Source organism: Poecilia mexicana, unplaced genomic scaffold (genome assembly GCF_051168715.1).
Source record: "Poecilia mexicana isolate PSO_F unplaced genomic scaffold, ASM5116871v1 scaffold_18, whole genome shotgun sequence".
Lineage (NCBI taxonomy): Eukaryota > Metazoa > Chordata > Actinopteri > Cyprinodontiformes > Poeciliidae > Poecilia > Poecilia mexicana.
Genome location: NW_028263387.1, coordinates 12129847 through 12140560, shown reverse-complemented (window position 1 = coordinate 12140560; position 10714 = coordinate 12129847). Strand labels below are relative to the sequence as shown.

The 10714-nt window shown below is 37.7% G+C and overlaps 1 long non-coding RNA gene across 1 annotated transcript; it reads left to right on the top strand.

The window, feature by feature from the left end:
* Positions 1-2249: 2249 nt before the first annotated feature.
* LOC148154062 (uncharacterized) lies at positions 2250-3574 on the top strand. The gene is made up of 2 exons (XR_015766226.1): positions 2250-2667; positions 2870-3574. It is a non-coding gene; the product is annotated as an uncharacterized LOC148154062 (long non-coding RNA).
* Positions 3575-10714: the final 7140 nt, after the last annotated feature.

The window sequence follows — 10714 nt, the reverse complement described above, 5'->3', positions numbered from 1 at the left end:
CTATTCCCTTTCCAAAATAAGAGAAGAAGAAGAAAGAAAAGTTCCTAATAATTAGCCATTTACTATCCTTTTTCTGTGTTTTTTTTTTTTTTTTTTTTAGACATGGGCCTCATTTCCTATTTCATTTTTCACAGTTCAAGATTATTTATCTAAATACAGCACTGTGCAAGTAAGCATTCTGTGGCCCCAAGCTATTTTCCACATGGGCAACCGTGAAGTCATATTGACACTAAACATATGGTCGGCCCTGTTTTGAGATACACTTGCAGACTCCCAACGTTTCACTTGTCTTAATGAATAATACCACGGTGGATTCTGGCGTCTGGAATCAGTGGAATTTTTCCACAGCACCAGCAACGCTTTCATGCATGAATTAATGCAGCACGTATCCAGCTCTACATGATGCAGGGGAGCACAACGCTCTTTGTAATTTAATTTTGCGAAATTATGAGGGGAGGGACTCAAAAAAACAGGAAAAAGAAAAAAAAAAAACACACACACACACAGAGCCATCCGGGCTGTTATAAGCGGCCCATTTTATCTGGATTCCAATTCCAGTTCAGCAACAGTAAAAAGATTTAGGAGTCTGAGCAAAATCAATTATATTTTTACGGTTCTAAACCGCCAATCTATAACGATATATCCCTTTTGTTATTGAAATGCATTTCTTTCAGAGGAGCCTGGCTTGGTTTCAAGACTGGAGCTGCTCCTGTGTGTACTGAGCGGAAGAAACCTAATACTAAGTGACAGGATAGGAAAAGAAAATAATGAGATCTCATAAATATAGCCAGGAAGACAAAGCATTCGCTGCTTCTCTGACAAAAGGGCATATTCCTGTCCCTGGACCTTTATTTCAGTGACCTGCATGGGTTTGTTAAAGAAGCAGAAGCATAAGGATATGTTTTAGTTTGAGGCAAAAGCAGAGTTTGTGCTGTCTTGTTTTAACTATTTGATGGTCAAACTGATCTGGTTGCTTCTGTCTGAAGCAGCATCCCTAAGGTGAAGAGATAAAAACGTAAACGGATTCCAATCAAGGAAATTATGAGTGTTGGACTATGTCTTATTAGAGTGTTTCCGGATGCATTCTTTAATTGTGCTAGCCGCCAGTAATATTAAAAGTTTGTGATGCACGATACCAAGAGAGCAAGGCATCAAAACAAAGGCTGAAAAAATTATTTGAAGGTTTTATATATGCATTGAAGGATCATTAGATGACCTTAACTATTCTGTTGAACTGATTTACATCCAAGTCTAAGAAACCACCTGACAAACTAGTTAATTTAATATAAGAATTTTACGTTTTTCTTTTTTTTTTTTAAATCAAATAATCCCCTTAATTAATACCCTAAGTAATATTAATTTGCTTTCAAAAACATTTGCCCTTCCTGATGACTTCTAGCTATTTAATGACTCCTTGGTGTTTGTCAGGGCAGCCAGTGAAAGTTGATGATGCCAGGGGATTGTGTTTTGCTTGATCTTGATGCCTCATAACTCCAAAACCGTATTAAGGTTGATTAGCACTTTGCTAAGCTTGTGCTTTTGTGTGCATTTCTGTCATGTTTAAATCTTGACAAATAGCATCTTGGCTCACCCTGACAAACACACGCAAGTACGCGCACACGCAAACACGCAGTCATGCACAACCACACACACACACACTTTTTTTTTTTTTTTTTTTTTTTTTTTTTGCCTCTGGGGACTCCGAGCTCAATAAATAGCTTGCAGTGGCATTACTTGTGGAAAAACGTCAGAGTTGAATGACAAGCCAAATGAAAATATTAAAATAACCACAAATTGAGAATATAATTGAATAACACCAGGAAACTATTGCTTTCTAGCAATTAAAAGAAAGTAAAATTAAATTATTTCTCTTTTAGCTGGGGTGTTTTCCTTTGCAGACAGGTCAACATCGATTATACTCAAGTCATCAACATAAAACTGAGGCAGGGTTAATAATGGTTTACTGGTTAGCTTTAGTTCGGAGTTAGGACTCCAAACTAAACTAGAAACCACGTCTAAAGTGTCCTCAAGACAACAAGTATTAGAACTGGGGATTCAAGCTCACATTAAATAAAAGTACAAGGCTACCATCCTTTAAAAGGAGCAGTGGTATTATGTAAAATTGACTTTTTAGAGCTTTAGATCATGTTATAATGTCACCTTTTCATCAAAAACATACCTGGTGGGTTGTCTTCATTTGTTCATGCATGTTGGAGAAATATTTTAATCTCTCGTGGCAGCCATTCAGCTTTGCTTGTGTAACCCAGGTTAAAATAGCCTCTTCATAAAAATAATAGTAAATTAGATAAATAGGAAATAAATAAATAGGAAAATAAATAGGGAATTAATCGATCTTAAAATTGTTATTCTCTTATTCTGAAGGGTCGCATTTATGTGTAACCCACGTGACTAGCTTCAGCCAATCGGGTTACTACATTCTCTGACGTGAGAGAAAGCAAGCAGAGAGCGTAAAGCAAGCAGAGAGCGCAGAAGCAAACGGGATTGTGCTGAAAAGAAAAGACGGATAAGAGAAATGGACCACTCGTAGCTGATTTGCTGTTTAAGACGAGTTTGTGTTTTTATTTCTTGAGAAGGAGCTTTTCGCATATTTTTTCTCTCACCCTGACTGCGTTCGGGATCATTTTTTGTGTTGTGGAACTGGACTTGGTGAGTTGAAAGTGTATTTTGTTTCTTTTGTTTTCTTTTTTTTTAAAGATAATGTATTTGTTAAACATTTATTTAACTTAAATGGAAAGCTGAAGCGAAGGCTGATCAGCTGAAGCTAACAGCTGCTCTTGTCAACAGAAATTCAACGGCTTATCAGCAGAGGAGCTAACTGTTGCTAACTGTCGCTCTTTGTTGGCAACAGGCTTTTTTTTTTTTTTTTGTTTTGTTTTGCTTTGTTTGTCGTTTTCGTTCGGCTGGGATCTGGACTAAGGAGTCTCGGATCGTCACTGAACTGAACCCTCCTAAAGAGTCTCGGATCATCACTGAACTGGATCTTCCTAAGGAGAACGAGATGGCGAGCCAACCCTGGAGCTAAAGACCATCAAGTAGGAGCTACGCCTTCTGCTGGACATTGCCAACCCTGCAACTTGGTATGACCTGCCCATGTTGTCATGCGTATTAGCAGTGGGTCACTGAAACAGAATTAACTGTTGGATCATCGGAAGAAACAAGACATCAATCTGAAGCACAGTTTGATCTGTCCTTTCCGAATTGTTCTGCTGTGTTGTTGTTTTGCTGTTATTGTTTTTTTTAACTCCTTAAGGGAAACACCAAAGAATTAAAAATAGATTAAACAGATTAAAACAAACTGTAAATCAAAATAGATAAATAGTATTAACTAGAACTTAAATAGAACTAAATAGTATTAACTAGAACCTAAATAGAACTATAACCTAGGTAAAATAAATAGTATCCTTAATTTAGATTTATAAAGTACTCTGAAAGGAACTGGAAACTATTTTTCTTTTTTTGAATTTGTGTCATTGTGTGTTAATTGTGTAACATTGTTGTTGTTTATTCTTTTATTGTTCTTTAAACTAATAATAAGCCGGCTGTTTTAACTTAACTTTCTTTGGTCTGTGGTCATTAATCCAAACTACACTTCTCACTACTCCTGTAGCCGAACCTAGCTCTGGTCTTATTACAAATTTATTAACTGTAAACACATAGCGAGTGTTACACTTGCTCCACCAACTAGGGGGTGGACCAATCACCACCTTCGAGGTGCAGCTCTTCCTCAGAACTGCATTTTCCAAGCTCCCGAGCTGTCACCTCACAGACGAAGCTCAGTAAAAACATTGCTAAAATGTTATTCGTGAGGGATTTTGTGATGGCGTCCTGAAGGCGGAGTTTCAAAAAGAGCAGGTGTTTCTAAAGAGACAGAGGGACAATTTCAAGGTGTTAAATTGGAAAGTAAAGTTTCATTTGATGTATACTGCATTGTTTTAACAGCTGAAGTTAACATAGTTACTTAAGTGTGCTATAACGCAGTAATGTGTGCATGGAAAATACATAATATTGCCCCTTTAAGGTGCCCAAAATTAAACCCAAATAAAGCTTAATAGTTCTAGTAGATTTTGCAAACATTTTTCAATTTACAACACAATGCAGTCATCCAAATCATAGGTGAAATGTTGTCTAAATTTGACAGAATACAGAAAACGCAATACAGTACACAATGTTAGCATGAAGTGCAAAATGACATTGGGTTAGGGAGGATACAAAGAGTTCAACAGTAACACTGAAAGACTTAAATCTATCGCAATCTTCATGAAGAATGTGCAATAATTTGAAAGCACAGAGTTGGAGCTGGAATGAAATTCTAAAAGTTTGTCTAGCACAGAAAAAAATCATCACAAAAATAACCATACGCACAGTGAAACACAGGGACGGCAAAGTTGTGATCTGTGGATTCTTTTCGTCAGACTGAACGTGGCAGAGAGCATAGTGAGTTCAAATACACAAAGTAATCTTTTCACTAGACAAAAGTTTTGGAATGGTCTTATTGAGTTCTAGGAGAAAATCTTGGAGAAAATCCATGCAATGACCAGGAATGACCTGAAGTGGGCTCTGGACAAGAGAATTTCTTGCAAGGGGAAAGATCAAGAGAGCTTTTGTAAGGCACAGTGGGCAAACATTAGCAAGTCAAGAGTTTGATTCAATGTCATGTGTTGATGTTGAGAGATGATTTTTAAAAATAAAATGCCTTTTGCCCAAAATTTACTTGGGCCATTATTTTAAAAAGGTGATGATATGATTTGTGTATGCGACTGGGTCAGTATGACTGTAATGTAAAGCACTTTGATTGGATGACTAGGAAACACTCTTCAAAATTTAATCTCATTTAACAGTCCAATCTGTTAAATCTGTTAACTCCTGGCAAAGGTGAATGAATGTTGAAATTAAATCAAAATGTGTTATAGAAAAATATTTGATTACAATTATGGACATATACAAAATATAATTGCACCTTGCTTGATATTTCTGTGATTTGAACTTTAAAGGATATTTGACTATATGACAGTGATAAAAAAGTTTTGAATTTATTTATCATGATCTTCAGGGCATAAATAACATTGGTGTGGGCAGTTCTGACAGTTATATTATTTATTGAGACACACCAGTGCTAGCTCTAAATTGATCTTGAAATTAATTAGGAGGAAAAACATACATCAGAGTTGGTACAGTAAAGGTTTCGGGGACAAGGAGCAGAGATAAAGGTGCAGGTTAACTGACAGGCCAGCTGGTGTGAGTTTTCCAACCAAAGTCACTTTCAGTGCTCGCTTCCTTCTCACTGTCAACTTTGGGGGAGGTTGCTGAGTTATGGTATAGCTTGTGGGATTGTTTTTCATAACTTTTAAAAGTAATACATAGTTTCTGTGTTATATGACAAACTAGTGCGCTGTAAAAATCTGCAGCCCCATTAAATTATGTAGATTCATTTATTAAATTCCACATTTTGTTAGGTTTTTTTTTAAACACAGAATGTAGTAGGGTTGTAGCGATACACTAATCTCAAAATACAATATGATACCTGGTATTCTGCGATATGATTTGATGCGATTCAATACATTTTTTTTTTGATTTTCTGAAAGATTTTAGAGGGACAGAATTATCCTGGTGACATTTTGTTACTGTTCCATAGACTTGGAACAGTCTGATGGTATTACACCATCAGTTGAACTGATGGTGTAACAAAGGTGTAATAAATGTTTTTTGTTATACATTTGCTTTGTTTAAATGTCACTTATGTTAGATAATGGAATTTATCTATTTCATTTAATTATTTAAGTAATTTAATTATTTAAGTAATTTTAACTGGTTGTTTCATTACATGTCATTTTTAATGTGCAACTGGGTAAAAAAAATGTCACGTGTGATAGCTGACATTTAATTCATGTGGATTTGACATAAAACTCATAGTAGGATTTAATGTATCGATATTCGCGGAAGAAAAATCGATATTTTCTGAGAAAAAAAATATTGATAAATGTCGTAGAATTGATCAAATTACACATCCCCAGAATGTAGGTTTTCCAATGCTTGACTTGTAGTTGTGAATTGTCCTGACTGCTTTAAGCTTATCAGCACTGATTTAACTCATGCCTGAAAGATGACTTTAGTCATAGTTTTAAGGCAGCTTTTGAACTTTTGTTTCTAATAAGTGTGTTTCAGTTATCACACTTATTAGAGTGTCATAACTGAACGTTCAAGTTAAGAAAGCCACTTTGAAATGCTGCAAAATAAGACCTTAAATCTTATCAGTATTACATGGTCCATGTTAGTACTGTGATACGCTAAGTACTAATCTGCCCCAAACTACTAACCGATGAGGTTGAGGACGCTGCGTAGGTATTTGTTTTTCTTCAGCAAAGCTAACTAGTTAGTGGGAGGACGGATGGAGCCAAGTACAGATATACACTGAAGAAAACTTGTTTGAGACTTAATAAGACTTGTTCCTAATAGTGGGTAAACATCTATTTATCTTCCCATCCATACATTCTTGGTATTATGGTGCTTTGCTGATTCAGATATATGAATTTACTGATACCATCTATTTTTGTTGCTAAGTTTTGACTGATAATGTTTTCTAGATAAATATATATAAATACTATGGAAACTCACTGATTCCCCCCCGCTCCCCCAAAAAAGGAATTTTATTCTGAGCAAACAATGTATAGTTCATTGATGACCGTAAACATACCGATTTTTGACTCTGTAGGAAAAACTTTGGTGGTTGTTTCTTTAAATGATTAAATCCTTCAGCTTTTTTGCAGTGCAAGCACTTCACTGTTTACTTGCTGTGATTGATGCATTCGGCAAATTCACATGCACATGTACACTCTCATTCGTTTGCGCTGCAGCTCAGATGGATATTGATGACAGCACAATACCAAGTGGTGTAATTAATGTCCAGGTTACACTGGAAGGATGTGGACGGCGATGCGGGCTATTTATCACCAGCAGCTTTATTCTTACTCCATTGAGCCGTCAGAGTCAGTTGGCCGAGTCGAATCTTAATTGCAGGCTCAACCTCACATGCTCTTCTCATCAGTATCTCAAAACACAGGAAGGTCCTGGCCTAAGGCGAGTTTCTCCCCTCCCCCCAGCCCCTCCTCGCTTTTTTCTTCTCCTGTCAACACTTTAGCATGCACAGTTTGCTGCTGAGGAGAAGAGGGAAGGGCACACTCAAACACACGCGGGCTTATGGAGAAGCGAGTCAGAACGAGAGGAGTCCGTCACACACGCGGCGGGACTCAGAGTAGATTACAGAACTCCTGTGGAAATATCTCATGGCCTCAAACTGACAGTGAAAAGGGATTGAATGTGGCTGAGACCAAAACCAAACATTTACACTGCTGCTGAAATACACTATATTATTCGAGGAGATGAAGCACGCAGGACCTCAGAAGGAAAAGGGAGAGAAAAAAAAAAGGGGAAAAGATGAACCAATTTCCCTCTGTATTCATGGTTCGTAAAAATCATCACATCTTGCTGTGTTGTTTTATCATTATTTCATCTCCCTAGTGACTAACTGTTGGAGCTGAGTGAAAAATGCTTTCCACTTTCAGCTGCCGTGCAAGCAAGAAACCAGCATCCCCCTCCTCTAAAACACCGGTGTCAATACTGAGAAGGCAGAGATATAATACGATATGATAGACTGCCGACCTTTCTCCGAGGTCTGAGATGTCAGGGGGATGACAAATAAACCATTAAGTTCTGGTAAGAATGCTGATGGTGAGCAATACAAAAGCTCTGGACTTTCCAATCGTTCTTCTATCGCTTTCAAAAGCGCGTGCTGGAAAAAGTTCAGTCCAAACAACAGCTGTCATGGGTGTACGTTCTGAGAAACAAAGGGGAGATGAAGGGCAGGAAATGTAAATCAGTCTTGCTTCTACCTCAAACACTGTGTGATTGCAGCTCTTCATCCTCGATGCTCTTGACTCCTGAGCTTAGGTATGTCAGCAAACAGCTAATTATGAAGTTAAATCATGTTTGCGGGCTCCAGCAATAACATGTCCCACTCAGCAAAGATATAAAATAACTCTTTTATTATTGTTCCATATGGGACACTACATTTATCATTTTGAGACTATTAGCATATCTTGGACGATAAACACTGGAACACAGCATATGCACTCTGATAAATGTACTTTATTCAAACAATATTTTCCGAACACAAAGAAGTATTTTGTAACATATATTGCCAAAAGAGTTCACCCCAAAGGTTGTCATATTGAGGTCTGTACTCTGTACATTCATCTCCTTATGGACCTCACTTTATGCACTGGTGTGCAATAATGTTTGGACAGGAAGGAAGCATCCCTAACCTTTTGCAAATAGTATGGGAGCATAAAATTGTCTAAGCTAGTGGTATGTTAATCAAGTTTATTTGTGTAGAGCTTTTCATCATCCAGGGAGTTCAAAGTGCTTTACATTATAAAGAAAGCATGCCTCCTAATGGTAAAACAGTTGGAGTTCCTTTTTTAACAAGGAAAAAAGGAGAAGAGCAAAACTATAAAGAAAAAAAAAACCACAGACCCAACTTGACCCATATGTCTTTTATGTGCATCGTTTGGGTCAAAGTCCAAAACACAGTTTACACAGATAGGTAAAAAAAACATGAGGTTCTGGATTTATTATCAATGTTTGATTTAGTATTTTAAGATTATTTAGAGGCTTAAACATTTTTAAGGAAATGATAGTGACTAGACAATGCAGAGATTAACTCTGTTTTTTCCATGATGCTTTATTTACCTGTTGGACAAAAATGAAAGTGCAGGAAAAAAAGTCATTCTTCTGGTTATGGAACCAAATATGGTGAGTTGTGCAAGGTAATACTATGCAGCACTGCCTTCCTCTGTCATTGAAATCCTAAGCAGTCGATCCTATTCTGTAACTGCACACAAAATTCATCTCATTTATACACATGATATCTGTGTAGCCATACAGGGTTTTGGAGTACCAAGTCCAAGAGCCTTGCCAGGTTTTTAATCTAAAAATTAAGACTTGGTCATATCAGTCAATCATAGCATTTGTAATCTTTAAAGTCAGTCCTTCTCTCCACATCTTTGAGTACTTCCCTCTGTCCTCTCCATTATACCACCACTCATGCAGTGAGGAGTGGTGTAAGGAGGGTTCTTCATCTCTGTGGTCTCATGGCAACCCGGGCCCCAATTTTACTGCACACCTTATAACATTTTCTTGGAGATGGCCACACCCTATGGCATCCAGACGGTGATCTGTCCAATCAGCTTCACCTCTGGTGCCCGTGTCCACTTCCAAATACTAAGTTGCATGTTGACACTGAGTGTTATGGGAGAGGGGTTTGGGTGACTGTGCCGGCCTCACATGTGCTATTGAACATCCATATGGAGTAGTCTATATACATAGTTATTTTTTTTATTTTTTTTTTTTTATTTCTCACCCTAAAAGATCTCATTTTTCTAGTAATAATTGAACAGGACATTTTTAGTTTGAATTCCATTTTAACTTTTGCAGAAGATAAAGACTCGGACAAACGTGCTACATCTGGCTCTTGAAGTTTGGCGAAAAATCTCAATATTTTAATAAGATTGTAGCTTGTCCTAACTGGTGTACATCAAGCCTCTACTTCATATATAAAACAGATGAGCTTTCATGGCATGAAGCTTGAAAATAGCTGTGTGTGCACTGTTTGCCGCCTTCTACCCCTAACAATGCTGCGAAGCAGTCATCCAAATACTTCCTCTCACACATCCTGACCAGCAGTGCAGAGAAGGCTTCTATCTCTTTTACATAGCAGCAGATAGAGCAGAAATCTGCATTGGGCACTTTGTGTACAATACATCTCATTTTCTCTCGCATCTGTCCTCTCAGCCCTCTGGCTGAACACACTCCATTGTGTTGCTCATGTTGAGTCGCTGGAGAAGCTGTCACCAGCGCTCTGGTCCTGGGTCATCATCTGGGTCTCTCTAGAGTGGAGCGTCTGTGGCTCTGTCTGTCGCTCGCGGTGTTTACATGTGTGTTTGTGGGTGGGCGCCGATCCCTCTGCTTCTGTTGAAGTGACTGGCATGGCAGCAGGGAGGGCAGACGCTAATCCAATGTGCCAGGTTGAAGGGACTGCATGGGTTTGCCATCACTTCCGCAAATAAACAAGTTACTATTAGAGAAGCAATGCTGCCACATTAAGTCGGTGCGGTGGCAAAATGACCGATGTGTGTGAGGACTGAAAGTTTTAAACCCCGTTATGCAGGCGTTTGATTAAAGAGGGTCAAACAAGCGAGTTTGGATAAATTTAAGACAGATTATGTGTTCCAGTTCAAATCAGCTGAGACTAATGTGATTAGTTTTAATGTACTTTTTCTTGTGTTCTTCATCCAAATGTGTAAGTACTTTTTAAGAGAACAGTCAGACAACATTTAAGGAGCACTTTTCAAACAGGAACCTCAGCAGAAAATGCTGAACTAAGCAATTGTAAAAAAAGAAAAAAAAAACACAACAAAAGAGAAACTATCTGCTTTGGAGAGAATGACCTTTGAAAAAAAAAACATGGATGAAACTCTGGAAAGCATAACAATAAAACCAATTCAGTTCAACTCAATTAAAAATCCGAGCTTCCAATTTTTGAGTAAAAGTAAAGATTTAATTGTATTAGATAGTATTGACATGTTGTCTTAATAACTCAAACTTTTCTATGGCAAAGTAAGCAAGTATTGAACCCAGG